Here is a 26,953-nt window from a genome sequence, read left to right on the forward strand (position 1 = left end):
CACCAAGCGCATCTCCAGCAAAAAGCCGCTGAGTGTCCACATCCAGGATATCCACTACGGTGGCTTTTTGGTGTTAATACGATGAAGGTGAGCGGCAGGTGGTCTGCGTTCTGGGTGTGTGTGACTGTGCTACTGCAGTTTTGTTCTCATGTCTTGATGAGCATGAACAGCTCCTGATGAGGGTAGGTAAGGATGCTGTGACCAGAGATTCTGCAGTATTGTAGCTTGAGGAACCAAGGAGGTTTTCTCTCTTGCAAACACTTCAGGGAGGAAGTTCCTGACTGGTGACTACTCCATGAGGTATTCAGGGATCCAGGTTCCTTCCAGACCCCTGCTTTGCGTTCCCATGGACACGGCTGTCCTTGCTGTGGTTGGGACTGGGCGATTGCCACACTGGTGCAGTGGGGGCGGGGGAAGGTTTAGGGTGAGAGTGGCCATGATTTACCTAATCTACATAATGACAAGGAGCTGGGAATAAAGTGTAGCCATGACCTGGAGGATGGATGATGGATGTTGGTGAATGACTGGCTGCACTCACCGCAGCTGGCCCAGGGATGGGGACGGATGGCTGAGTATGCCGTTCAACGGTACCTGGTTCTTTCAGATTTGACTTCCTTATGGATTTTCTGCTGTAAAGAGGAGAGAGCCTGTGGTTCTAGGGCAAGCATCTCACTCATCTTCTAACATCTTGTACCCCTTAGCCAACATTTATGTCAAGTTTTAGAAGTCCTACAAACTGACAACCATTTCTCAATCTGGTTTAACCATTGGATTTTATATCTGTGTCTGCATCTCATTTACATCTGTGTGGTTATTTGATACCCTGTAGTACATTTGTAATAGGTTCTATTTGGTGAAAGTTACTTTCAACAAACCCTTGCTGCTACTGGAATTTTCAAGGTTGCAAGTAGAAAGGATAGACTAAACACCACATCTCTAATTTTAAAATTTGTTGTTCCTCAGATCACACCAGAAGTACAAATACTACAAATTACAAAAGCAGCCAGAATCAAGGTTAAGAGATTTCTGTGTGATTCTGGCTAATCAGCATTTGCTGAGGAGTGTGAAGCAGAGCAACACACCAAGTAGCCCAGGATGGGGGAGAGATGGGAGGCCAGCCTGTGACTTCAGAGGTGCTGTTGCCTCAGGGAGAGGAGCTAGATGCAGAGAGGATAAATGACCACAGGTGCGACCACCGCCCGTCCTTGCCACGGTATGGGGGCATTTGTATGGAGGCCTTTGTGAGCTGAGTTATGAACCAGGTGAAGGCCTTGCAGGCGCCGGAGAATCCAGGCCAGACGCCACGGGTGGAGGCTTGGCGGAGGTGAGGAGCCAGACAGCCTCGCTAAATGTGCGGTGGCTCACTGCAGACAGCACCTATCAGTCTCCAGACAGATGGGCTTGATCTTCAGCCCCTATGACAGCTGCCCTTATCCTGTCTGCCTCCACCTTCTGAGGCCTATAGGCGTCGCAAATGTGTGTTCTTAAAACAGATTTGGATGAGTTGCTTTCTGCACAACACACCTGGACAGACGGAGGCTGGTTCTCCACAATGGCACCAGGGACTGGTGGGACAGAGCCTCAGGGCACAGCACCAGCTCCCTGGGAGAAAACGGTGCCTGTGGGATGGAGGAAAGAAGAGGCACACCGTGCTGAGGTGTGAACGGCAGTTTGCTCTTAGACATAACACACACGCCTTCCAGAAGTTTCCATGAAACACCGTTAAAGCCACCAGTGTGGACGGGTCCTGAGATCAGGAGACCCAGAACAGACTTGTATTTGAAACCCTTCACATGCTGCAATCTCTTTGAAGAGGACCACAAGTCGTCTGTAATTATGTTGTAAAATTAATTTTTTATTAAAGTGCCATGATGTTTTTGTAGGGGGGGTGTAGGGCTGGTGTGTGACAGTAAAACAGATACAGTGATACAGCTGGTGGATGTTGGTTCTGGGCCCCAGTTGGGCAGTTGTATGAAAACCAAAAATTCTCCACAGTGGTATGAACCGAAACACCTGGATTTCGTGTTTTCATGTAATTAACATGAATACACACATTTGTATGCTAAACACACATTTTTCTACATGTAGTAAAATTCACACCTTTAAGTATTTAGCATAGAAACAGCTGTGCAGCATCTTCTCCCTGCCCACAGCCACCCGGATGTTCTGAGTAGAAACTGCGCTGCTGTGGGCTTTGAGTGGTGAGCCGTACACAGATATGCACTGTTTGCTGTGTCCGCTGACGCGAGCCCTGGTCAGTTCTGTTTCAGGTGGATGCTTTCCCTTGTACTTCACTTCTCTTGTTAGGTTTGTAAGTTCAGTAAACTTGGGACCAATGGTGAGAATAGGCGTAGAAGAGCGCGGTGTCATCAATTAAGAAAAATCCACGCTCGCCAGGCGTTGCAGGAGGAGGAGGCGTGCAGGATTCCACTGCCTGCGTGAGCCATGACTGCTAAGGGCCTCTGGGCAGCAGCTCATCTGGGCTGCTTCGAAATGCAGATTCCTGGGCACAGACCTGAGAGGCCCTGGAGTGACCACCCTCCAGGGATTCCGCCCAAACTTGGCCATCTTGTCTCTTGGCAGGTCACCCGTGCCCAGCTGTCTCATTGACATGCCCGGCCATCGCAGAGTTAGCTTAGTCATCTGCGCAGTTCGTGTGGTTGTGCTGATGGGTGTATCGGGCTGACCGGTCTTCCTTTCTCCCCCTATGAAGTGTTTGAAGGTCTGTTATCCTACCCTGTTCTCTCCCTATCCTCAGTGGGTGAAAAGAGGAGGTTCATTTTCACTTGCAGATGAGGAAAATTCTGAAGTCTTGTAAAGCAGCCAGGAGCATCTTCAGAATCTTCTTTGTTCCAATCAGCTCTGATATTTTCAGTTGGAAAGACTTTTCCTCAAACACTTTGCATTCGTTCTGTATGAGAAGTGCTGTAGACTTTCCCGTTGGTTTAGTAATTAGTATCTGTTCTGTTGTCCATCACAACATGTTTCATTCTGAGACATGTTGAGTCAGCCTTTGCAGTCCAGAGGGATTTCATGTGTGTTCATAGAAGCTTCCATCAGAAACCACATTCCAAATATCTGTGGACATAGAACCTGCTTGTGACTTTGGGAATTGGTGAAGTGAAATTCTATCTCGATTTGAGGCTTTAGGAGCTTTAGAAATTTTGAAATTATAAAATGAAAATGTGACAAAATTAAGTGTATTTAAAAGAAAAGAGATGTTATGCTGTGGGTTTTAAGGGCTGTGATGCATTATTTTGTTACCTTTAAGGATGTCGTGTTCCACCCAAATTACAAATACATGAAATAATTTAAATATAAGGTGACCCCTTCAGAACATCCTGGATTTGGTCTGGATCTTCTGCCCTTGAAAATGTGATTTTTTTTTTTTTGAAAATACTATTATCTTAAACTCTGTGTCTAGACCATCTCATCTGAATTGCTTTGGAAACATCTGCACGGGCATCTTTATATTCTTGGGTATAGAGTGATAGACATCATTACGCTTTAAAATAGTGAAAGTCCCGTAGAGCAGTTTTTCTTAAACTAATGAGCTATTGTTGGAAATCAAGGGGTGGGTGTAGCAAGTTACAGAATCTCTCAGTGAAAGTGATTATTTAAAAAAGAAATTGAGAGAGCGCAATGCATTCTTAGTTTTTAAGATAAAATGTCAATGAGAACGTTTTGTTCGCAAGAATGTAAAATGTACATCTTTGTTTAGGATTTAAGGATAGTAATTTGTTTCTGAGATCTTTGTGACTGAGATTTGAAATATTAACTACGGTTTATTATCAGTGTTTTATACACATGCACGTATACATATATATGTAAGGTATATAAAAGGAAAATAAACATATGTATTTACATTTATATACCCTTCTATAATGTGTATACTTCTAGTCACACATAGGTCTAAGTGACTATGACTTTATTTGGTGACCATGAGGGTAATTAAATAATTTTCCTGCTCTTAGCCTTGCTTTTGCATCTGAGCAGAGACCCTGCGAAGTGCGCCTCCCACGTTCCAGGCCTCACACAGCCCGTGCCAGGTTTTGGAAGCAGGAGTTTGTCTGCAGCCACTTCGGGAAGCAGGTGGTTGCCAGGTTTGCCTACAGCTCCAGGCTGTCTCCAGTCCCAGCCTCCCTGGGGTAGAAGCTGCCCCGCCAGGGGCCTGGACATGGACGTTAGGGCCTGGAGCCAAGGACTGCTCCGGAAGGAGGGCTCCTGTCACTGCTGGGCGTGAGAACCGAGGACAGGAGGTGGAACCAGCCTCAGGCCAGTGCACAGCCTCCCGGGAGTGCTTGCAGGAAGCCCCAGCCGCCCTTTTGTGACCCCACAGTAAGCACTAAACTCTGTGAGATCACCTTGGCCCACCCCTCAGGTTCCTAAAATGGTTAGAGTTTCCTGGGCTGTGAATTTTTAAGTCTAGGCTAAAAAGTGCTGTGACAGACTCACAGGATTATTTATGTAGAAACGACGAGTGTGCTGGTGACTCAGAGCAGGCACTGCACCCTCACTCCAGGGTCCTTTGTGCCAGGTGGAAACGAGCGTGTGGGTCACGCAGAGTCCCTGCATCCTCACTCCAGGCACTGCTCTTTGGTTTCTTAATTAATAAGCCTTGATAATGAAAATGTGTTCTCACCAGAGTAGTTTCCAGTTACGGAGGCTTACCTGTAAATGCCGTGCTAGGTCAAATATGCTGATATCTGGGCCAGGTCCGGCTTCCTGACCATGGCCAAGGCAGGTACTTCATTTGGGAGGTGACCCAGAGGGACATCTGAGAGGCCTGCCTGTCCCTGAGGGATGAAGCCGCTGGCCTTCACACGCTGCTCCAGCCTCCATCAGCTCCTTCCTACCTGCAAACTGCCTGCTTTTATGTTGCCATCATTGGAGATGTGTTAGGGACTTCGTATGGAGCGACCCCCATAGGACGAACAGATCGTGGAAAGGTGTGAACCAGGGCTGGGAAGGTGGTGACCACGGCCAAAATGAGAACCGTGGTGGGCTGGGAGGTCCATCTTCTGTCTAAAGTGTTTTTTATAATAAAACTCTCAAGAGCATGAGAGGGCAGGCCACAGATGGGGAGAACGTATCTGTAAAAGACTCGTCTGATAAAGGCTGTTATCCAAACCGTGCAAGGAACTCTCAAAATGCAACAAGGAAATGAACAACCTGATTAAAAATTGGCCAAAGACCTGGACAGATATACCCCAACAAAGAAGATACACACATGGCAAATCTACACGTGGAAAGATGGTCCACATCTTATGTAGTAGGGCGAGGCACCACTGCGCACCCAGCAGCCTGGTCAATACTGGAACTCAGACACCATGTCGTGCTTGTGGGTGTGTGGGCATCAGGACCCTCACTCATCGCTGGGGGAAGTGGGGCAGCTGCGGCGGGAGGCAGCGTGGCAGTTTTCCGTGGAATTAAGCACTCCAACTGCAGGAGCAATCATGGTCCTGGACGTTTACTCAGAGGAGCTGAAAGTTTACTTCCTTGTGGAAATGTGCACACAGATGTTGACAGCAGCTTTATTTATAATTGCCAAAACTAGAAAGGAACCAAGATGCGCTTCAGTAGGCGAATGGATAAACTGTGTTATGTCAGAAACTGGGATAAGTGAGTCTCCAATCTGGAAAGGCTGCCTGCTGTCTGAGTCCAACCACAGGACAGTGTGGAAAAGGCAAAGCTGTGGAGACAGTAAAATGGTCAGCAGCTGCCAGGGGTTGGTGAAGGGAGGGATGAATGGCGAGGAGCACAGGGGGATGTGTAGGGTGGGGAAGCCACTCCGGGTGGGGCTTTCATAGGGGATCCATGCCGTTCCACATCTGTGAAACCCACAGAGTGAGCAGCAGCAGGCTGAGCTCTCATGTGAGCTGTGGACTCGGTGGTGGTGCCGTGTTGATGCGGGTCTGTCGGTCGTACAGACGTGCTGGTCCAGTAGGGGCAGGAGAATGATGGAGGCTCTGCCTGTGCTGGGGAAGGAGATATGTGAGAACTCTGTACTTCCCTCCTGATTTTGCTGTGAACTGAAAACTGCTTTTAAAAACATCTCTTGAAAAGGCAAACAAAGTGCTAGCCAGATAGCATCTGTGTGAAGGTGTGGCCTGTGTTCTACGCTCACGATTTCCCTGTTAGAATACACATATCTAAATTACTCAAGTTAAACCTTTGCATTAAGTAACTCACTACAAAGTTAATTACAGCATCAGCTTGAGCACTGCCAGGATAGCCAGGATCCTGTCTACTGACCAGCTTCTCTAGGAGTCAGGCTTTGGGGGGCAGAGAGGAAGTGAGATCTGTAAGCCTGTGGCAGGGAGCCGGCAGGGATAATTTTTTTTTTCTTACACCAGTTTTCCTTATCACTGTGGTCTTCATAGACTTAGGGAGTCAGGAGTCCCTACTCTTGGGCACCTCAGAAACCAAAGGCTGCTCCTAATCCTTATGTTCCATATGTCTCAGGGGAGGTACCTGGGTTGTTGGGTTCAGTTCTCTTATTTGCTACTCGGTGGAATTGGCCCGCAGCATTTCCGGTTGTTTTTAAGAGCTGATGCTTGAGCTACTTAAAATCACATATGGATATTGATTTACCTGTAAAAGTTAAGAATGGAATTTGAGCTCAAAGATTTGTGAAAATGCTCAAGTTTGTGTACTGATATATACATTACATTTGTGGAAATATCTAAAAGTCCAGGATTTATATTAAACACTTCTTGATTTTTCTAATATCTACCTGTCATATTTCCATTTGATTAATAGATGTCAGAGGGCTTAAATTTTGAGTGCCTGAATTCACGGAATTTAAAACTTCTTACATCAAATGTAATTAAACTGAATGTAGCCAACAGTGCATGCTCTCATAAGTATTGATTTAAAAATATATAAAAACACATATTCATGAACATGCAGATGGGGGCAACATCTTTGTTTTCTGAGAAGACAAATTTTTAAAAAGCCAAGGGGTCTGATAACTTTTCAGTTTCCAACTTATTTGCCCTAAAGTGAAAGTTTGGCAGCAGAAGATTGACAGCAGCAGAAGAGGAGATCCTGCGCCAGCGCAGGCTCTGGGAGCAGTGGGGTGAGTTCCGGAAGGAGCTGGCTGGAGGCAGAGCAGGGAGGTGCTCAGGCAGGCCAGGATGGCCTCAGGGCACACAGCTCAGCCAGTGAAAAAGGGCTCACATTTCCTGGAGAGCCCTTGTGTCTCCCCACGGAAAACCCAGACTCCTTTCAACTGGGATGTGCATCTTATATAAAAGTTGTTACTCCCAGAAAGGAAGCCAGTGGATATAGAATTTTTTTGTATGCAGAAATTACTTTACATTTGTTTCTAACTTGATCCTTTTCTTCCCTCGTCTTAGTGTCTGGTAACTTTCTGCAGGTAACACACACATCTTAGTAGAGCGCTGTATTTCAGTTACTGTTGGCTCTGATGTGACTTTGTGGTGTCTCAGGTTCTCCCCAGAGTGTGGTGCTCTCTGCTGAGTGTTGCTGGTTGAAAGCCCGTGTGGAAACTTACCCTGTAAGCTCGTCGACCCCAGCAGTCTTGGTTCAGAAACCTTTGGACTCGCTGAGACTTCACACAGCCTTCTAAATTTTCTTTTCATTTTAATGTTCCCCATTCATTCAGATGTTTTCCAGAATGTAAGTAAGCTGCTGAATGCAGGGTGGGGGTGCCCTCCGTTGGCCCTGGGGAGAAGCATCGCTGTTTCTCCGGATGGAGCTTCCCACCCGCCAAGGCGTGCTCCAAGATGGAGCGGGTTCTTTGGCAGAAGTAACCGTCAAAGGCCCACTTCTCAGCGGCAGGGTGGCTGTGGGTGTGAGGCCTCACGGCCATGCCAGCCCCTCCCCGTCAATGGCACCAAGGAGAGGAGCAGGGGGAGGCTTAGGATCTGTGTTTCCAAGACTGTGTCGTCCGTTTGTAACTAGACATGCAGAGAAAGTGTTGGAAATAAGCAGGAGACGGTGTCTGTCCCTAATGAGCTCAGCCGTGCCCTAGAGAGGGTCAGGTTTCTGTGAGGCTGATCCGGACTCAGCCTGGCTGTGGCAGTGCAGGTGACTGCTGCGCTGTGGCAAGGCTGCACTCACTGTCCATCTGAAATGGCCCCATTCTCAGGCTCGCTGTGCCAGCTGGGTGCCCAGGCCTGACTTCCTGCCAGGACGGAGGCCCGTGTATGTGGGGGGCAAGGGGGAGGTGGGGGTCCTGCTTTATTGCCGTATCCAATGCCACGTGGGGTCAGCACTCAGGAAACATGTGGTATGTGGGTCAGCGATTGAGTTCAGAAACCTGGAAAACTCAGCAGTGCAGGCTTTGGGCATGACCCGTCCAGCCCTCGGGCTCTTTCTCTGAATTTCTTTCCATGACATCCTCTTCATCCCAAGGACCCCTGTCCCCGCGTGACTATTGGCAGCTTCAGAGCTTCCTCTGCCTCCCCTCCCAGGCCCTGGTGTGGTTGGGGCAGGTAGTGGCTGTGCAGACCCCACAACCAGTAGATCGTTGGTGCCAACGGCTTGGGCCTGGGTTACCTGAGCCAAGGACTCCAGTGCACGGCTGGATCAAAAGGCCTTGGGTTGCAGAGAGGGTGGTTGGATATCGAAGGATAATCTGCAAAGGAGAAGGGGAAATGGGTGTGCTGGATGGGCAACTGGAGAAGTCTGCGCAGAGCCTGGGACCCGGTGCAGTTGCAGAGCTGGCATGGGGAACCCGGTGACACAGCCACCGTGCAAGTGGGCAAAGTCAAAGGCTTCAGACCGACATGGAGGGGCTGATCTAAAATGATCCTCCTTTTCCTTTAATCCTAGCAACTGCTGGCTTACTGGGTGGGGGAATGAGATCTGTGGTGGCGGCGAGGAGAGACAGGGATTTTAATTAAACCCCTCTTTCTGGGAGAGGGGAGTAGCCGTCTCCATAGGACAGTGAAGCATCGTCATCTCAGGCAGTTCAGGCTGCTGTAACGAAACACCATTGACTGAGTGGCTTATGAACAACAGGAATTTCTCACAGTTATAGAGGCTGGAAGGGCAGGATCAGGGTGCCGCACGGGTGGGTTCTGGTGTGGGCCCCTTCCTGGTTCACACACACCTTCTCTCTGACCCTGACACAGTGGGAGGATGATGGATTTGCTGGGCTCCTTTCTGAGGCACAAACCCCATTCATGGGGCTCCAGCCTCGGGAACTCATCACCTCCCAAAGGTGATGATTGAGGGTGAGGATTTCAACCTGTGTTTTGGGGGACAGGCAGGCAGTTCCTAACCATCACTCTCTTTGTGTATTTCTGACTCAACATTGAGTCTGCATTCAGTTCTCCACGAGACAGAGCCTGTAAGCATGTACACATCGGGGGCAAGGGAGCTGCCAGGGGTGCGAGAACGGGGTTTCAGTGTCAGTCGGATGCTGCTTTCCTGGCACATGTACTCACAAGCTATCCTGGCAACATTTGCTCTTCACGAAGAGTCGATCAGGCAGTGGGGGCAGCAGGCGGTGTTGCCAGAAGCTTGGAACTGATGGGCAGCAGAGAAGGGGCAGAGGCCACAACCTTGGGGGGTCAGCAGTACCAGGTGTCTGCCCTGTGTAGGCCTCACACCTGTGACTGTGCAGAGACTGAGCCGACCGGGGCTTGCTGGCCAGTGTGGCTCTCATGCAGGTGATTATCGGGGTGTGCTTTCTATGTAATGTTCCCTCAACCCCATCCCCACCCCACCAGTTTCTGTGCCTAGCAGAAATCATGCTGCATCTCCTTGATAGGAAGCACTGAGTTTCCTATCGAGGTGTAGGAATAGCATGATTTGGCTCACGTCAAAATACTTTGCAGTGAAGCTGCACAGAAGAGGATTCTAGGCTTCCCTTTGACGTTTTAGACAATACCTGAGTGTTACAGGACCGTCTTGTTAAAAAGCACCAGATGGGAAAGGCTACTGGTTAATAAAGGAGACTTTTTACATTAGCACAGAGAGGGTGACTTTTGAGACAAATTCAGTGTAACATAGGTGTGTTTGTGAGCCGTCAAAGGGACCATCTCTCTGCTGGTGACACATGTTTTCCGGTATTGATTTTGTTCTGAAAAAGGATGAGTGGCATTTGGTAGAGTCATTCCAAAATTCACCTGGAGGGCATCCACATGGTACCTTGTTTTCTCCTGACATTCTGGGCACCACGAGGAATTATTCCTGTCTTCAGCACTAGCAGGAGACTTTTCCTGAGCACCTGCTCCTCTTTGGCATTGTGGGTGTGAAGGGGTCAGAGTGACCCTGTCTTCATGGAGCTTTCAGACACGACGGGGACAGTGTGGCATGAGTGTCAGGCTCGGGTGGGACGGAGGCTTTCCCCAGAAAACAGCTGCGGATTCCAGAATGGCCCTCGACCCTTCCTCCCTCTGTTTCTCCACGTCATATCTGAATTAAGGCTGTTCTATCATAGCGGGGCTGTCATGTTAATTGGAAGTGTGCTTTTGTTCTGGGCAGTAAATAAATTAATGGTACATTTGCCAAGGACAGCGAGATTTGATTTGATGAATCCAGTGGGGAAAAGGAGAAGGGGTTTGCCTAGGTGGGGACTGGTTTGAGCACACACCATTCTTGGTGCCATCACTTTCTGCAGCTGAACCCTGCATACGTGGCCCATTAATCTTGCTAGTCCGGTGTTACTGGGTCCTGGGAGTTTCTGTGTGCTGATGGCAACTGTTTACCATTGTGTTTACAGAGGAGAATAGAACTTTATTGTGTCAAAATCAGATGATAACCATTACCATGTGATTGCTTGGGTTGGTTGGGGCCGGGGATGCTCACAGCCTTTCCTGAGGGCTAAGTTCTTGTTTGAGACAGTCTCACTTTGTCGCCCAGGCTGCAGTGCAGTGGAGCCATCTTGGCTCACTGCAACCTCCGCTTCCTGGGTTCAAGCAGTTCTCTCTGCCTCAGCTTCCTGAGTAGCTGGGATTATAGGTGTGTGCCACCACGCTTGGTTAATTACAAAAATGTTTAATACAGGCAGGGTTTTGCCATATTGGCCAGGCTGGTCTCGAACTCCTTACCTCAAGTGATCGGCCCACCTTGGCCTCCTAAAATTCTGGGAATGCAGGCTTGAGCCACTGCACCCAGCCCGATCCTGACATCTTCTAAAGCTGCCTTCATGAACCAAAAGCCAGTCTATGTTTGAAAATCAGGCTTGAAGAGCCTAGGAGGAGAGGGATATACTTCAGCTAAGTAAGTAACTATGCATATGTTAAAAATATGGGCCAAAACCTACCCCAAATGTTAACTCTTCTGCTTTGTGTTTTGTATCCATTTATGGTTATTCTTTCAGTATTATGATTTTTAAAGATTCTTTTGATAATTATGGACGAATTACTATTAAAACTGAGCTGCATTTGTAACACTTCAAAGAACTAATTGGATGACATTATTTTTCTCTGACACATTTTGGATAGTTACATAATTAATATTTATCTCTTTGCCAGAAATCTTTTTTCCCCCCAGAACAGAAACCTGAAAAGAAACATTCCTTTGCAGTAAGTGCTATTTCACTATGTGACAATCAATTTTTGAATGTGAGAACAAGATCGTGTATTTTTGGGATAATTCTTGCTTAATAGTGATAATGCTAAGTGTTAAAATAATGGAACAATTTGTTTCTTCGAAAATTACTATTCGCCTGCTCACCAGGTGGGAGCTGATGAGAACGTGGATGTAAAAATTAAATTGTATTTAACTTGTATAAAATAAGTTTAAAAAAAACTTTTTTGTTTTGTGCTACTACTGAAGTTGCTTAGCTGTGGAAATGAGGTTATTGCAGGCACCTAGAATTGTATCTCCTCGACTTCCACGATGGGAAGAAATTCTCCAACAAGCACAGGAATCTGACTTTCTGATACTGAGACTCCTAGGCATGAAGTCCCATGGAAGGGGTGGTGATTACGTGAGCGTTGGCGTTGATGTGGGCATCCTCCAAGCCAGGAGCAGGGAAGGGCAGAAAGAATAGGGCCCCTCAGGAGCCATGAGAAAATAAAGTGTTGGCAGCAGTGGTCAGGGTTGATGTCGGGCCAGGAAGAGGTGACGAAGGGAGCATGTGCTTCAAGGCAGCCCTGGAACCCACGGTCCCTGCGGTCCCTGCAGTCCCTGCAGTGAGGTCTGGTCTGCAGGGGACGTGGACGGCCACACGGGGAGGCCCATAGACAGCCTGGACTTGGCTGCCTCAGAACTCTGGTGGACGTTGCAAATGGCCCCACAGGGTTGTAGTGCACATTCCTCCGACAGAAAGAAGATGCTTGGAACTGTTCCAAGCACGAAGCCAGTGCCCTGTGAACAGTGGCCGCTGCTGTCATGACTGAGTGCCGTCCAACTGGGGGCATTTGCTCTGCTCACTTAATTGGGCCAGGAATGAGGTTGCCCTGCCTTCAACAAGCTTGGCGCATTGAACGAGGACTCAGTTGATAATATACTCTGTAAATATGCTCTCTCGGCTAGAGTGAGCAAAGCCCAGGGAGCGGGTGGTTCTTCAGTATTAGACAGGTGTTTGTGGCAGGGCCAGCTGTGCGGCTGCCAGAGCGAATGTGACCAGGAAGCCTCTGTCCCCCCAGAGGTGGCCTGCGTTCCTGTTACACGTGCCGCAGGCAGAAGGTGGGCGCTGCTGGGGAACTTGCTCATGTTCCTGTTTTCTGATTGGAAATTCAAGGTTTCTGAGCATCCTACATCGAATTTGTACATTGCTAAGACTGTACACATTTCAACACTAGTGTTTTTTTTTTTTTTTTTTTTTTTTTTTTTTTTTTTTTCCTGCTTTTCGGATCTCTACAGCCTGGCATTTGGCCGTGGCTTCAAGGACAGGCTGGATGCAGAGTGAAGTCCTCTCTGCACTGTCGATGTTTGCAGATGTCTTTTTGTATAAACTTTGTTTTTCTTGAGACTTTCAATTGCCATGCACATAACTCTACCAGTTACAATCGTGAGCTTACATGGGTTTTTGGTTTTACTTGGATGAACGTTTAACATTTGCATGCTAGATGTGGGGGTGCAGGTCATTTATCTGCTTTTCATTTCCTTCTTGGTTATACTTAGTGACTTTCAGGTAAGGTGTGGAAGGCGTGGTACAGGGTGAATTGCAGGTCGCACTGTGGTGCAGTGGACGAGAGACGTGGGCTGCAGTGGTGTGCACAGTGCATGAGAGAAAAGAGACTTCCATCCTCAAGGGAAACACACAACAATTTAAAAAACTGATGATCTAGCTTACATGAGGTCCAACAAATTCAGTTTGCAAAGTTTAACTTCTAAGTTAATTTAGTAATTTTTCCCCTAAGTCATTAAGTTAGTAGCTTATGTTCAAATATATTTCTTTTGTCTAAAGCAAGTCATAAATTCTAAAATAAATGACTAAACATGTAATAATTTAGGCATACAGCACCTGAAGGTAAAACTGCCAGTATGCTAAAATATTGGATACAGATGCTTAAAAAATATAATGTAGCATTCTTCCAATGCATGTGCTTTTAGCATGTAACTTGGTGAGTGGTTTTGAGCTATGTTTGTAGGAACGTGTATCTTTGAATACTTCAGGGCACCACTGCAGATGTGTGCGTGAGATGTGTAAATACTGAATGTTCTTCTCCCTTCTCTTAAATGGAAAGCATTAGCTCCCTTTTTTTTAATTTTTTTATTTTATTTTTTATTTTTGGAAGTGGACTCTTGCTCTTGTTGCCCAGGCTGGCATGCAGTGGTGCAATCTCGGCCCACTGCAACTTCTGCTTCCCGGGTTGAAGTGATTCTCCTGTCTCAGCCTCCTGAGTAGCTGGGATTACAGGCACCCACTACCATGCCCGGCTAATTTTTGTATTTTTATTAGAGATGGGGTTTTGCCATATTGGCCAGGTTGGTCTCAAACTCCTGACCTCAGATGATCTGCCCACCTCAACCTCCCAAAATGCTGGGATTACAGGCGTGCGCCACCGTGCCTGGCCAGTTCCCTTCTGTACTGATTTATACAGTTTTTGCTTTTTTTTGAGAGGTGGTCTCACTCTGTCGCCCAAACTGGAGTGCAGTGACGCAAACCTTGGCTGACTGCAGCCTTTACCTCCTGGGCTCAGGTGATCCTCCCATCTCAGCTTCCTGAGTAGCTGGGAATAGACACGTCACTACGCCCAGCTAATTTTTTTTTTTTTTTTTTTTTTTTGTATTTTTAGTAGAGACAAGGTTTTGCAATGTTTTCCAGGCTGGTCTCAAACTCCTGGGCTCAAGCGATCTGCCCGCCTCGGCCTCCCAAACTGCTGACATTACAGGCGTAAGCACCACATCTGGCACAGTTTTTTTTTTTTTTTTTTTGTCCTTCCAGGATTAGAAGTCGATTTTCAGAAAACCCTTCACACTTGCAAACTTAATTTTCCATAATAATATGCTTCTAGGATAAAAACAAGACAGAAACAAAGAAGTATGTGTTGGACTGCAGTTAAAAATTTTCAACACAACATAGCTTACGAGAGGTGCTTTACGAAGAGCAGGAGGCCCATTCAGTGCCTTCCACGCATTGGCAATGGTGGTCTGTGGTCGACCCTAAAGTGTGCAGCGTCCTGAGATATGATCGTGGTGCTCACGCTTTTACCGAGGGCCTCCCAGGAGTACCGGAGGCTCCTCTTCTCCAGGCGGCCAGCCAGGCGACAGCTGCTGGAGAAGGAACAAATGGTAGAAGACAGACGTACACGGTGTTATTGTGGCAGAGAGGTTAAAAGCAGGCTCACTTTGTTCTTCAAGTTTTAAATAATAATGAAGTCCTTAAATATGTATTGCGTTTCTGGATTTTATAGCAGTTGTGGGTGTGTCTGTCTCTCTAGCTCCCGTTCGGGTGCTCCCTGTGAAGAGAGCTCAGAGACTCCACCTTTCCTTGTTGAGGTGACAGTGTCTGGAGAGGTGTGAACCCCGTGGTGAGGGGGGGTGACTGACCTAGGGGGAGGCTGGGTCAGCGTGGGGATCCACCCCCACTCCATGTTCCTGTAGGGAATCCACAGTTGTAAGTCTTTATGATATGGGTGAAAGGAACCTGGAAGAGGTTATTTTTTAAGAAGTGCCATGCTCTTTTTTCCTCATTCTTCTCCGTGTTTAAGCAGCATTGAAGGATAAGGCACTACTAGCATGTTGGTTTGGAAACGATCTTGTTGGCTATTTTACGTTGAATCTGATATTAAGGTTGCCTGGTAACAGAAGTTTTCCTTTAACAACATGGACCTCTGTTGAATCTGTTGTTCCATTGGCTGAGCCTTCTGAAGTCAGTGCGGTGGCAGCTGAAGAGGCCGCTTCCCCTTGGAGGAAGCCGCTGGATTGGCAGGAGGCACGGTCCTTGACTCAGGGAGTGAGGCCGGTTTGCAGGGACCCCACATGGCACCTGTGGCGCTCTCCTGCCCCCTGCTGGCTGGCCAAGCAGCCTCGCGACAGTGTGCTCAGTGTGAATGTTCACTGGGGCAGGCCAAGGCTTTTGTTCCAGAAACACTGACTTCAGAAACAGCCGGCTGTGTGTGTTAAGCATGGCTTACGTGTGTCTTAAACCTCTTGAACAAAGCAAGTTGATGTTTCAAATGCAAGAAACATTTCCTCCCATTGCTTTCTTTCATTTATTTTAGCAGTCTGTTTCTTCTGTGCTAAGAATGAGCCAGATTTCCCCCTCACCCTTTGCTAGCTTGGCTTTATGTCGGTCACACTGGCCAGAACAGGGTAAATTTTTTAGCTTCGCTGCCTTAGGAAGAACCTGTCTTTATTGATTAAAAGTGAGAGGATATATCCAGTCCTTGGGGTCGTTTTTCTATCCCCGCTAGACTAGGGTAGTGGTGAGCAACATTTGTCTGGAGCCTGCCTCTCCTGCCTGCGTTGACTAGCGAGGCTGCAGGGTCAGCTTTGGGAGCCTGCAGGAAGGTGTTTGAGTGCCTGGTACGTACGAGCTCTGGGACAGAGGCGTGCCCACTGGGGGCCGCTGCCTGGAACCACAGCCTTCCTGGTGAGACGAGAGGTTCTTTAGAGAGCCGAGATCATGCCCTCCTCAGCAGGCAGTTTCACCAACATGTGCTTTGGGAGGAGTGGATTCTGCCGGTCATGGGCGTGGTGCTGACACCCGCATGGTGGCCCCTCTGGTCCCTGATAAGCTGACCCAAGAGGGTCGTCAGCTGCAGACGGGACGGTGGCCACCTTGGCACGTGGGGTCACGTCAGTGGATTGGCCGCCTGGTGCCTCCTGGAGAGCAGCCGCTGGCCTTTACCTTAGATGTTCACGTCCAAACCAGCTCCAGAGTTTGCGGTGAAAACTCGCAGCCCTGTTGGAGACTCCTTAGTTCAGCTTGGCACAGAACCTCGGAAAACAGCAGTTCTATTCCAGGTTCTTCCTTCAGAACTGAGTTCCAGTGCAGGGAAGGGAGCGGAGGGGCCGTGAGGTCGACTGCAGCCTCCTGTGCCTCCCACTCGAGCTGAGGACCATCTCTCTCCTGGGCTTCTCCCTGTCGTGTTCCCTGATGCTCTACTGGCTTTGCAGAGGTTGGCAGCGGCTCATTCCATTGACTTCCTTGGGCCCTGCGCTTGACTCCTCTTCACTGAATGTCGTTAGGGTCCGGCCATCAGCTGGCTTTGCTCTCCTTTAGCAGTTTCTAGGTGTCCAGACGTGAAACACTGCAGGCAGGCAGGGCCACGCTTGGGATCGGCCGCCTTCTTGTCAGTGCTACTTTGACTAATTGCCTCAGGCACCGCCAGAGGGACTTGCTATTTTTAGAAGCTAATTCAGGCTTAAGACGCCATCTAGGTAATGAGAGAGTTCAGGAAAGCTGTATCTGAGCTCCAGCAGAGGCGGACTCTTCCGTCCCAGCTGTCACTGCGTTTACACTGAGAGGAGCACACGGTCGGGGGCGTGGCTCAGGTGTCAGGGCTGTGCTGTTCCACGCACCCACAGCAGCAGCCTGGCGGGAGCAGAACTCAGACATGCTGGGGCACAAATCAGCCTCTTGGGAGAGCTGCTTGCCTGCAGAATTCTTTTGCCTTTAAGCGGCTGATGTCATTCTTTGAATGAGTGACAGTAATTCCCCACCTCAGGGTGGGCTGCGGGGGAGATTCAGTTGGAAAAATAACCCATGAGGCTTTGTGCCTCTGGGGGTCCTGATGCCCCACCCACATTTTCCTTCCCATGCCCGGGATTCTCTAAGACAAAGGGCAAGTCTTAAAGCCTTACGGCCTCCTAAGTCTTGGATCACAATTAGAGAGAGACCCAGTACAGGTGGAACAGTGAAACCCTCAGAATGCTGCACTGGCCCTTCAAGAAGGCAGTTGTGGGCTCTTTGGACTCTTGATGGGCTTCTGTCCTCTGTCCTTCCTAAGCACAAAGACGGGAACTCTTCCCATTGCCTGTTTCTCTCCCCATCTCAGCTTTTACACAATGCAAAGTGGCCCACTAACTAGAGCCCATGTTCACTTTTGAATACATCACCCAATTATTTTGGGAGGAAAAGAATCTGCCAAAGAAACGAAGTATAGGTCGGAATGGTTTAATCAAGCCTGTGTTTATTCAAAAAAGTGCGCTTTTAAATTTCATCCGAAGTACTCAAGTGAAAATTTCCCAGTGGGTGTTAAACTTTGGTGCACAGACTCTCATGTGGCCCCCAGTCTCAAGTCCACACCCCACTTCATGCTTTTACTCTTGGCTGAGTCCCATGGAGGCCGGTTAGGGAATCCTGCAGGATCAGCCCTTGACCAGGACGGCCGGCTGGCTGACTGGCTGGGGAATACTGTGCTTATGTCATTCAGAGACAAGCATTTCTTGAGTGCCTGCTGTAGGGGCTCGGCCGTGTCCTGCTGATGGTGCAGTGGTGTGAGCCCAGCCCACAGTTCCTGCCCTCATGGAATTTGCAGCCTAGTGAGGACTAAAAGTCAAATAACCACGAGGTAACTGCAGGGAGAGACTCTGAGGTGATTTCTATGAAGAGAGGACATGGGGTGCCCCGAGAGCCCCCGACAGAGGGAACTTTGTGGTCCTAGAAACCAGGCGGCGTTTTCCTGAGGAAATGGCATTTCCCTCTGGGTCAGAGCTGAGGAAGGTGCCTGTGTGTGTCCCGTGGCTGCTGTGACCCTGACTACACACCTGGGGCTGGAAAATAATACTCTCCCACAGCTCTGGAGGGCGGGAGCCATGGGCTGAGGCCAGAGTGTTTGCTCCAGGAGAGTCCCTCGTTGGCCTATTCAGGTGCCCAGAGCTGCGGGCCTTGCCCGCCTTGTTCCCTGGCGCCGCCTCCTCCCATGTGGGTGCGCAGCATCCTGCTCCATGGCCTTCAGCCTCTGCACCCCTCATCTGCTGATGCAAGTGGTGGCACTTAGGGCCCACCTGGGTAGTCCTCAGGATTCACCTTTATCACCGCATGAGGGAACATTCTCAGGTTCCAGACATTAGGACCGGGATTCCTTTGGGGGCTGCTCTCCCGCCCACCACTGTACCTGAATGCACACAGCGGCCGGCATATCCAGAGACCCCAGGAGGACCTGGGGTGGCTGTATCTAGAGCGGGATCTGGTATCAGAAGCAGGTGGGGCCAGGGATTCCAGAGAAAGGCTTGATATGTACTTGAAGTGAGCAAAGGGTTTTGAATGACTGGATCAGATTTATGTTTTTTATAGATGGGTCTCCAGTCTGTGTGAACAGATTGCAGGGTGCCAGGGTGGGAGCTGAGGCCTAGGCAGAGGTTTTGCAGTCCCAGGAGAGGGCGCTTCAGCCCAGACTGGTGTGTGGGTGGGAAGGTGGCCGATGCATTTCTCTGTTGTTTTTCTCCTCGCTGAGCTTGGGTCCTTGTGGAGGGCGGATGGCAGACATTTCTCTTGGGGACCTGATGCCTATGCATCCAAAAGACTCCCCAGGCACCTGGGTCTAAGAACCACACTCTGCCTTTGAGTAGTTTCTATAAACGTAACATTCCCCAATGGATGGAAGATGGCCACAGCTCTAAAAATCACAGGGAGCTTTAATGGAAGAAAATAGAAGATCACAGCTGTTCCCATGGACTAAACTGGCAGGTGAGAGCCCCCTAACTTCTCAGCTCATACCTAACGGTGTCCGTGTCTGGTGAAAGCTGCTTCAGCAGGGACAGAGAGCAGCGTGGAGTGAGCTGGCTTGTGGGGTCGTTTTTTCATTCTCCTCCTATGGGGCCTGGGAGAAGGGAGCGGCAGATGGCCAGGCCCCCACCACAGGTCATTGAGGTCACCTCCAGGTGGCTGCCGCGGCGGGAGGGGGGGAGTGGGGGCATGTTCACACCCACTCTGAGGGCACATCCCAGCTGCTGCACATCCTTCAACCCTGTGTGATGCTGGGGCCGCATGCTCAGGTGCAGTGGGAGGCCTTGGTGCACTCACTCGTCAGGGAGCTCTGGGATGGTGGGTGCACCCTGGCCCTGGGCTGGAGTGACTGATCTCTGTGACCAGACCTGCGACTGCATCAAGTAGTCTGCCAGTGGAACTAAGCAGCGTGTGTTTGTCATCGAGACCGTGGGCGGCTACTGTGGCTACCTCGCCAACATGGGGGGCTCACGGCCAGAGCCGATGCTGCATACATTTTCGAAGAGCCATTCGACATCAGGGATCTGCAGGTATGTGATGGGGGCTGGCCTTGGGGGACCGTCCCCTTTGGATCCACTCGGTGCTGTGGAGTGAAACATCGCATCTAGGGTGGTTTGCTTTCTGAGGGGACATGGAGACGGAGGTGCTACAGAACACGCCACGATTGATGCCTTTCGCATTGCCCAGGTGCCTCTCCCGTGTATCAGGTGACGGTGGACGTGCCTGGTTGAGGATACCTTCTAGTCTCTTGTGTGAAACACAAGCTTGTTTTTTTGATGTAGTCTGTTGTGTAGTTAATGTTTTCTCACTTCTGTCACAAACGATTTGAGCACCTCCGCTGAGAGTCACCACCCACGTCTGTGACTGGCTCTGAAAGTTGCTGCAGTTTCTTTTAAATCTTGAGGCCTCTGATGCTGTGTCTGCCTCTAAACTGACACACACGGCCGTGGTTTTTTGGCATCTGTGGCTCTTTTATGGAAGAGTGTCACCGAGCCCGGGGTCTGCCCCTGCTTGGATGGCCCAGCAGAATCCAGGCCTGGACCCTGCAGTGTTCAAAGTTGCTGAACGCCATGCAGGATGGCAGGCCTTGGCAGATAAAATGCAACTTGAACAATTGTCTTTAGTTAGTTATATAAATATATATTATATATTGCTCTGCAACCCAGGCTGGAGTGCAGTGGCATGAATCCGGCTCACTGCAACCTCCGATTCCCAGGTTCAAGCAATTCTCCTGCCTCAGACTCCCGAGTAGTTGGGATTACAGGCGCATGCCACCATGCCCAGATAATTTTTGTATTTTTAATAGAGATGGGGTTTCACCATGTTGGTCAGGCTGGTCTCGAACTCCTGACCTCATGATCTGCCCATCTTGGCCTTCCAAAGTGCTGGGATTACAGGCGTGAGCCACCAGGCCTGGCACTATCTTTTAAAAGGTTAGGATGTTAATTGTTTCTGAGCCAAATAGATCAAGTAAAAAGGGCCTTGGTGTTGTCACTAATTATGTGACATGTGAACCACGAATTTCTTCACCATGTCAAATTAAATACTTGTGGAGTCATTCACTGCATCATGATGTTTTTGTCAGCGGTGGGTCTCATAAGATGATATTGGAGCTGCCCCAAACAGGTGCACTGTTATTTATCTTTTATAGAAAGATTATATATATTAAAAAACATATGTTATATACATATATTTTTTTTTTTAACTGTGCTTTTCTACATCTAGACATGTTTAGATACACAATTGCCTGCAGTATTCAACAGTCCCAGATATTTAGGTTTGTAGTCAGGAACAACAGATACGCAGCAGGCCCTGCCTCCTGGGTTTATGAGAGTTCACTGTAGGATGTTTGCACAAGACTGAAGTCACCTAGCAATGCATTTCTCAGAACATATCCCCCTGTTATGTGACTCATGACCGTATTTCAGAAATCTGTCCAAAGATCCTGCCTCACCAGCATTCAACCTGGCAAGAGCTTAAGAAGAGAAATTATGATTTGTTGTTGTTGAGATGGAGTCTCGCTCTGTCACCCAGGCTGGAGTGCAGTGACACAATCTCAGCTCACTGCAATTTCAGCCTCCTGGCTTCAAGTGATTCTCCTGCCTCAGCCTCCCAAGTAGGTGGGACTACAGCACCCACCACCACACCCGGCTAATTTTTGTATTTTTAGTAGAGACGGGGTTTCACCATGTTGGCCAGGCTGGTCTCAAACTCCTGACCTCAGGCAATCTACCCGCCTTGCCCTCCTAAAGAGCTGGGATTACAGGCGTGAGCGACTGCGCCCAGGTTCCTACTTTGTGAAATTCTGCCACTGTGCCCAGTGACAGATTGATTAGATGTAAAAATCTCCATTTTCTCAGGATGAGTCATTAGAGAATTACCTCCCTCTTGAAATCCTCCTATATCAGATCATCTTGAGATGTTGTTACTCTTTTCTAACACAATCTTTGCCTTAAGAAATCTATGTGTGAATGAGAGTCTACAAAATTCTTTGGTCAGACACTGTTCATCAGGCTGTCATAGGAGATTCCATAGAAAGGCCACAGGTTGCTCTTTTCCTCTGAGAGCGCCGAGAGAACATCGTCATGAAAATAAATAAGGAGCAATAGAGCCATGAATGAGCACTAGGCCAGTCACGGAATTATCATCTTCAGAAGGACCCTGTTGATTCCGGAAGGCGTTTCGAGTGGCCCCCGTGAGGGCTGCTCACCGTGCCCTGCGCTCGACATTCATCGCTGCAGACATGCTCTCGCCACCTGGGGGAGGCTCCCCGAGACCCAAGCTGTGAGAGCTTGCAGCCTCCTTGGCCACGCTAACCGCCATGCCTGGTTGGCACTTTCCGCCCTGCAGGGCCTGGCACATAGTAGGTGGTTAGCAGAAGTTTATTGTCTGATTAACAAAATGCTATTTTCCAGTCCAATGTGGAGCACCTGACGAAGAAAATGAAGACCACCATCCAGAGGGGCCTTGTGCTCAGGTGAGTGAGACACCAGGGCTGATCTTACGGTCACCGTCACACTGCGGTTCTTAGATTCTGCTCTGCAACTTTGGGCTGGATGAGTGGTGATTTCTTTGTCGCTGGAGTGCACTACACGCTGAGCAGATGCAGAAGAGAGTGGTGGTGCATTGCTCTAAAAACTTGCCCGCATTTAGACAACTAAAATTTTTGCTTTATAGTCTTACTCTTTTAGATATCTCACAATCATTTCTCTAATTAGCACCTGATGTTTATGAAGGAAGAAGGAAATAGTCATCCCTCTTAGCCTCAGGGAATGTGTCCCAAGTCTCCAGTGGGTGCCTGAACCTGGGGATAGTACCCGCCCCCTGTATACATGAGGGGGTGGGTACTGATAACCATCTGATAACCAAGGCGGCTACTGAGTGACTCAGGGGCAGTCTCCACAGCATGGAGACTTTAGGGCACAGGGATGATTCGCGTTCTGGGTGGCACAGAGCAACACAGCACGGGACTTCATCACTCCCTGTTACCTGGGCTTAGGTGACATTGACATCCTGTGTCAGTTTGTTGTGTCGCATTATGTGTTGCATATGTTGTCACTATACAACAAAATGATCTGGAGTATACGCATACACCCAGTTAGCTGGGAGACTTTTTTTTTTTTTTCAGACAGAGTCTTGCTCTCTTGCCCAGGCTGGAGTGCAGTGGCACAATCTTGGCTCACTGCAACCTCCACCTCTTCCAGGTTTAAGAGATTCTCTTGCCCTAAACCTTCGGAGTAGATGGGAGTACAGGCACCCACCACCATACCCAACTAATTTTTGTATTTTCAGTACAGATGGAGTTTCACCGCATTGGCCAGGCTGGTCTCAAACTCCTGACCTCAGGTGATTCGCCCACCTCAGCCTCCCAGAGTGGTGGGATTACAGGCGTGATCCCCACCGTGCCCAGCCAAAACATCTAAACTTTTAAGTCATGCCAAACATCACCAGCTTTAGAATTCTTTTGTTGGTGAGGTTTGAGTAATGGGGATTTTAAGGGAACTGTCAGCTTTCATGAAAACAGTGACATCCCCATTACTTGGAAATGCTTATTCAAATTAAACACTTCATGAAGTTAAAAACTGGAGCTTCCTAAGATTTAAAATGGATTATCAGACATGTAATATACTTGACACCCCAAATCAGAATGACCTGGAATGAGCTGCATGCAGGCACACGCATGTCATGAGCTGAGCCTGGGACACAGGGGTCCAGCATTCCTAACTCACACACACTCCTTCCTCACCACCTCCTATTCTTTATACTTTTAAACCAGAGCCCGTGAATTTATTCCAGAGAGCTGATGAATCCCCTGAAATGATGATGAAATAGTAGGCATATGAAGGATTTTGTTAAAGAATCCACAACGGTTATCAGGTTCTTAAAGCTGCGACCCTTCCCCACCCCAAATGAGTTTATGAAATCCTGATTGAAGATTTTAAGATATTGGAGATTGTTAGTTGACTCGTTCCATTTATTAAAATTCTCCTCTTACTGGGCAGGGGGAACACTTGACACTTTTGCTTAACAGGCTGAGTTCAGGCTACAGAAATCACAGATCTTGTTTTGTTCTGTTCCAGCTATCCATAAAGACCTAGAAATAAAAACATGAATTCTGTGAAATAGAAATCGTCATTTCTATTTAACAGCAAAGTGTTACTGTATAACTGATATTTCATATGACTCTAACCACCAAAAGAGTGGGGCACCCTCTCCATTTGATAGAAACTTTGGAACCAAAATCTCTGCCAGAGCTATGGAGTGGATCACTGTGAAACTCAAGGAGGCCCGGGGCAGAGGTAAGGGGTCGGGGGAGGGAGGCCGTCTGCCTTGGTGAAAATGCTGTCCTATCGGGGAGAAGTAGAGTGTGCTGGTTCCTTCTTCAGTCCAGTACTGAGCTGCGTGTGATGTTCTAACTCCTGCTGGTCTCTGAGCGTTGCTATTTAACCAACCTTGGATTCCTGGGATAAGGTCAGCTTGGGCGTGGGTGACATGTTCTCATGATCACTGCTAGATTCAACCTGAAGTTCTTTTGTGCAGGCTTTTTGCTCTGGAGATCTTGAGCATCAGCCCGCAGTTTCCTTCACAGTTTGAGTGGGGCCTTCTATTTTTTGGATATTTGTTAGGACAACCTCCTTGGGACTTAGGGGAAGATTTGGCTGCTGAATGAATTGTTCATGTTTGTAGAACTATGCATGTTTTTCCTTAAATCAGTTTTGTAAATTACATATTCTAACAAATCTTCAGATAAACTGAAAAGTTTTAAAAAACATGACATTTTGTATAATACTCGTTAATGGTTCCAACGTGGCTGGTCCCCACTCATTCCTGAGTGGCTATTTCTGCCAGCATCTTTCTCGCCCCCACTCCCCTCAGATTTCTTCAGTCATACCAGATGTGTGCTTTTATTAGGGCAAACCATTATCACTGCCAATGTCCGATGTAGAATGACAGTCTACAAAAAACAGTGATATGAATAGTTCCAGTTGGTTTGTCTTTTTGAAGAACTGACTGATTGTTTCTACATCGATTTTCTTTTGCTAATTTAGCTATGGATGTTTCTCACGCCCTCACGCCTCAGTGTGTGTGTTCGTGAGCATCAATTTCTTAAAGTAATTTCCCTATTCCACTAGTGAAAGATTCTCTCCACTGAGAGGAAAAACAAAAGCTGCTTTCCAGGAAGCCATCAGGGCGATCCCACAAGAGCAGAGCTGCGCAAGCCCAGGCTGGGCGCTGGCGACACTGCGCTGTTGTTCTCAGCCTCCCCCAGGCTTCCAGGCCAGGTTCAGCATGGTTGCCAGGAATCTTACTTCTCATTTCACCCCATGATTCTGCTGTCCCACCTGCCCATGTGACAGGGTGTTGTTAATCTTTTTTAAAAATCTTTTATAGGAAAAAAATTGGCCACTGATGATTCCATTTGTGTGCTGGGAATAAGCAAAAGAAACGTTATTTTTCAACCTGTGGCAGAGCTGAAGAAGCAAACAGATTGAATAAGTCGGGGTCTTACAGCCTTAGCAAACCTAGCCAATGTGAGTACAGGACAGGGGAATGGCCATTGCTGTTGCTTTCCGACAACTCATTCAGGGGTTTGTGGAACTAGATTTTCTGAAACTCAGTTAAAAAATACTAGGTCTTGGCCAGGTATGGTGGCTCACACCTATAATCCCAGCACTTTGGGAGGCCTAGGTGGGTGGATCACAAGATCAAGAGATGGAGACCAGCCTGGCCCACATGGTGAAACCCCGTCTCTACTAAAAATACAAAAATTAGCCAGGTGTGGCGGTGTATACCTGCAGTCCCAGCTACTCAGGAGGCTGAGGCAGGAGAAATCGCTTGAACCCGGGAGGCAGAGGTTGCAGTGAGCTGAGATTGCACCACTGCTCTCCAGCCTGGGGACAGAGCAAGACTCTGTCTCAAAAGAACAACAATAAGAAACCACCACTATGTCTTTGGGAAGAATTTTTAGAAATATAAAAACATTTGTTTCATTTGACCCTGAAATTGGCTTTATCATCTAGTTGATTCAGCCAACCCTACAAACCCCGTGTTTCTGGCAAGACCACTCACTGTGCTGACTGTGGCATCTCTCAGCCTCACTGCTGTCCGCCCTTCCCTCCACAGGCACAGGATTCCCAAAGAACAGTGGTGGCTCAAGCTGCGGCCCCTCATGAACATCCTGGTCAAGTACAAGGCCAGCTTTGAAGTGTCGAACTCAGGCCAGCTAGAGCACATGCAGCCCTGGAGCATCTGACCCAGTCCTGCCTGCATGTGCCTGCAACCTGGACTCACCGTGGACCATCTGTTTTTGTAACACTTAAGTTATTTATCAGCACTTTATGCAAGTATTATTGATACTAATACCTAACCAGCAAGCACCTGTCACCGCCCGTGTGCCCCACCAGCTCCAGTGCGTGCTGTCTGTGGACTGTGTCTCATGCTTTCAGATGTGCGTATTAAACGTTTGCCTACAACTCCAACAGTCCTCCGTTTTAGTTTTTTAAGTAGGAGATTAAAACCTCAATCTGTGGGTGGCTACTAATGGTTTTCTCAGCACTTTTGTGGGCAAAGATTTTAATATTTTTAGTAGAGATCACTGAACTATACACAAGTCATAAAAGGAGAACAAAGCCAGTAGTTTACACAGGCCAAGGGGAACACCATGTTTATTACCATGTGTCATTTTCCATCCACAGCAGCAGGCCAGGACCCTGGGCCTCGACCCCAGGCTCTTGCTCTCCTTAGAAAGTAAAAGAGAACAGATAAATCTTACCTACTCGGCCTCTTGATTGCAATCCTAGCTGCATGTTAAAACCACCAAGGTGGAGGTTCGAAAAATCTGATAGCCAGTTTCTCGTCCAGTCCAAGCCATGGTCCTTGCTGGGACCTAATTTGGAATTCTCTGATGACTTTTGCCAGAGTAGACATGGGTGCTGGGATGACGGCCCTGCCGCCCTCGTGGACCCACCTCCTGTCCGGACAGCATTTCTGCCTCATAGCTCCTAGTCTGCAGGAGACCACAGCTGTGCCTCAGAAACGGTGGTGGAGAACTGTATTGGAGAGGAGAAGCCGAAAACAAGCTGATTTGGGAAATCAGAGTCCAACGGCCAAGAAGAGCTGGCGTGCAGGCTCTCCTTTCTGGCTCTGTGAAGACGAAGCGAGCACTTACTCACCCCAGCCCACCTGCTTCTCAGGACTGCTTCCATCCGGCCGCCCCGCTGAACTTCCGTCTGTTAGGAGGACGCTCCCATAGGGCCTCAGTGTGATCGAGTTTCATGAATCAGCACAGGCAGAGGGTGGGACACCTTTGTGTACCTTTTCATTTTACTTCTGTTTTTTAGTAAAGGTCCTAAATGCTACTTAAAATAATGACTCAAGCAGAGGTTAAGTCAGGTACCCTTTATT

At 48.4% G+C, this 26,953-nt stretch overlaps 1 long non-coding RNA gene across 3 annotated transcripts in view; it reads left to right on the forward strand.

Annotated features, from left to right (window-relative positions):
* LOC100430197 (uncharacterized) overlaps positions 1 to 26,028 on the forward strand; it is a 255,914-nt gene extending 229,886 nt beyond the window's left edge. Inside the window, exons 2-7 of one of the 3 annotated variants that reach the window (XR_003719151.2) lie at positions 18,892 to 19,009; positions 19,415 to 19,578; positions 21,964 to 22,025; positions 23,629 to 23,847; positions 24,941 to 25,080; positions 25,673 to 26,028. This is a non-coding gene — a long non-coding RNA (uncharacterized LOC100430197). Of the gene's footprint in view, positions 1 to 12,771; positions 19,579 to 21,963; positions 22,026 to 23,628; positions 23,848 to 24,940; positions 25,081 to 25,672 lie in introns of those variants that run through there. The other 2 variants (XR_013397778.1, XR_013397777.1) reach the window with 2 other exon arrangements.
* Positions 26,029 to 26,953: the final 925 nt, after the last annotated feature.

This window comes from Macaca mulatta, chromosome 9, assembly GCF_049350105.2.
Source record: "Macaca mulatta isolate MMU2019108-1 chromosome 9, T2T-MMU8v2.0, whole genome shotgun sequence".
Taxonomy (NCBI): domain Eukaryota; kingdom Metazoa; phylum Chordata; class Mammalia; order Primates; family Cercopithecidae; genus Macaca; species Macaca mulatta.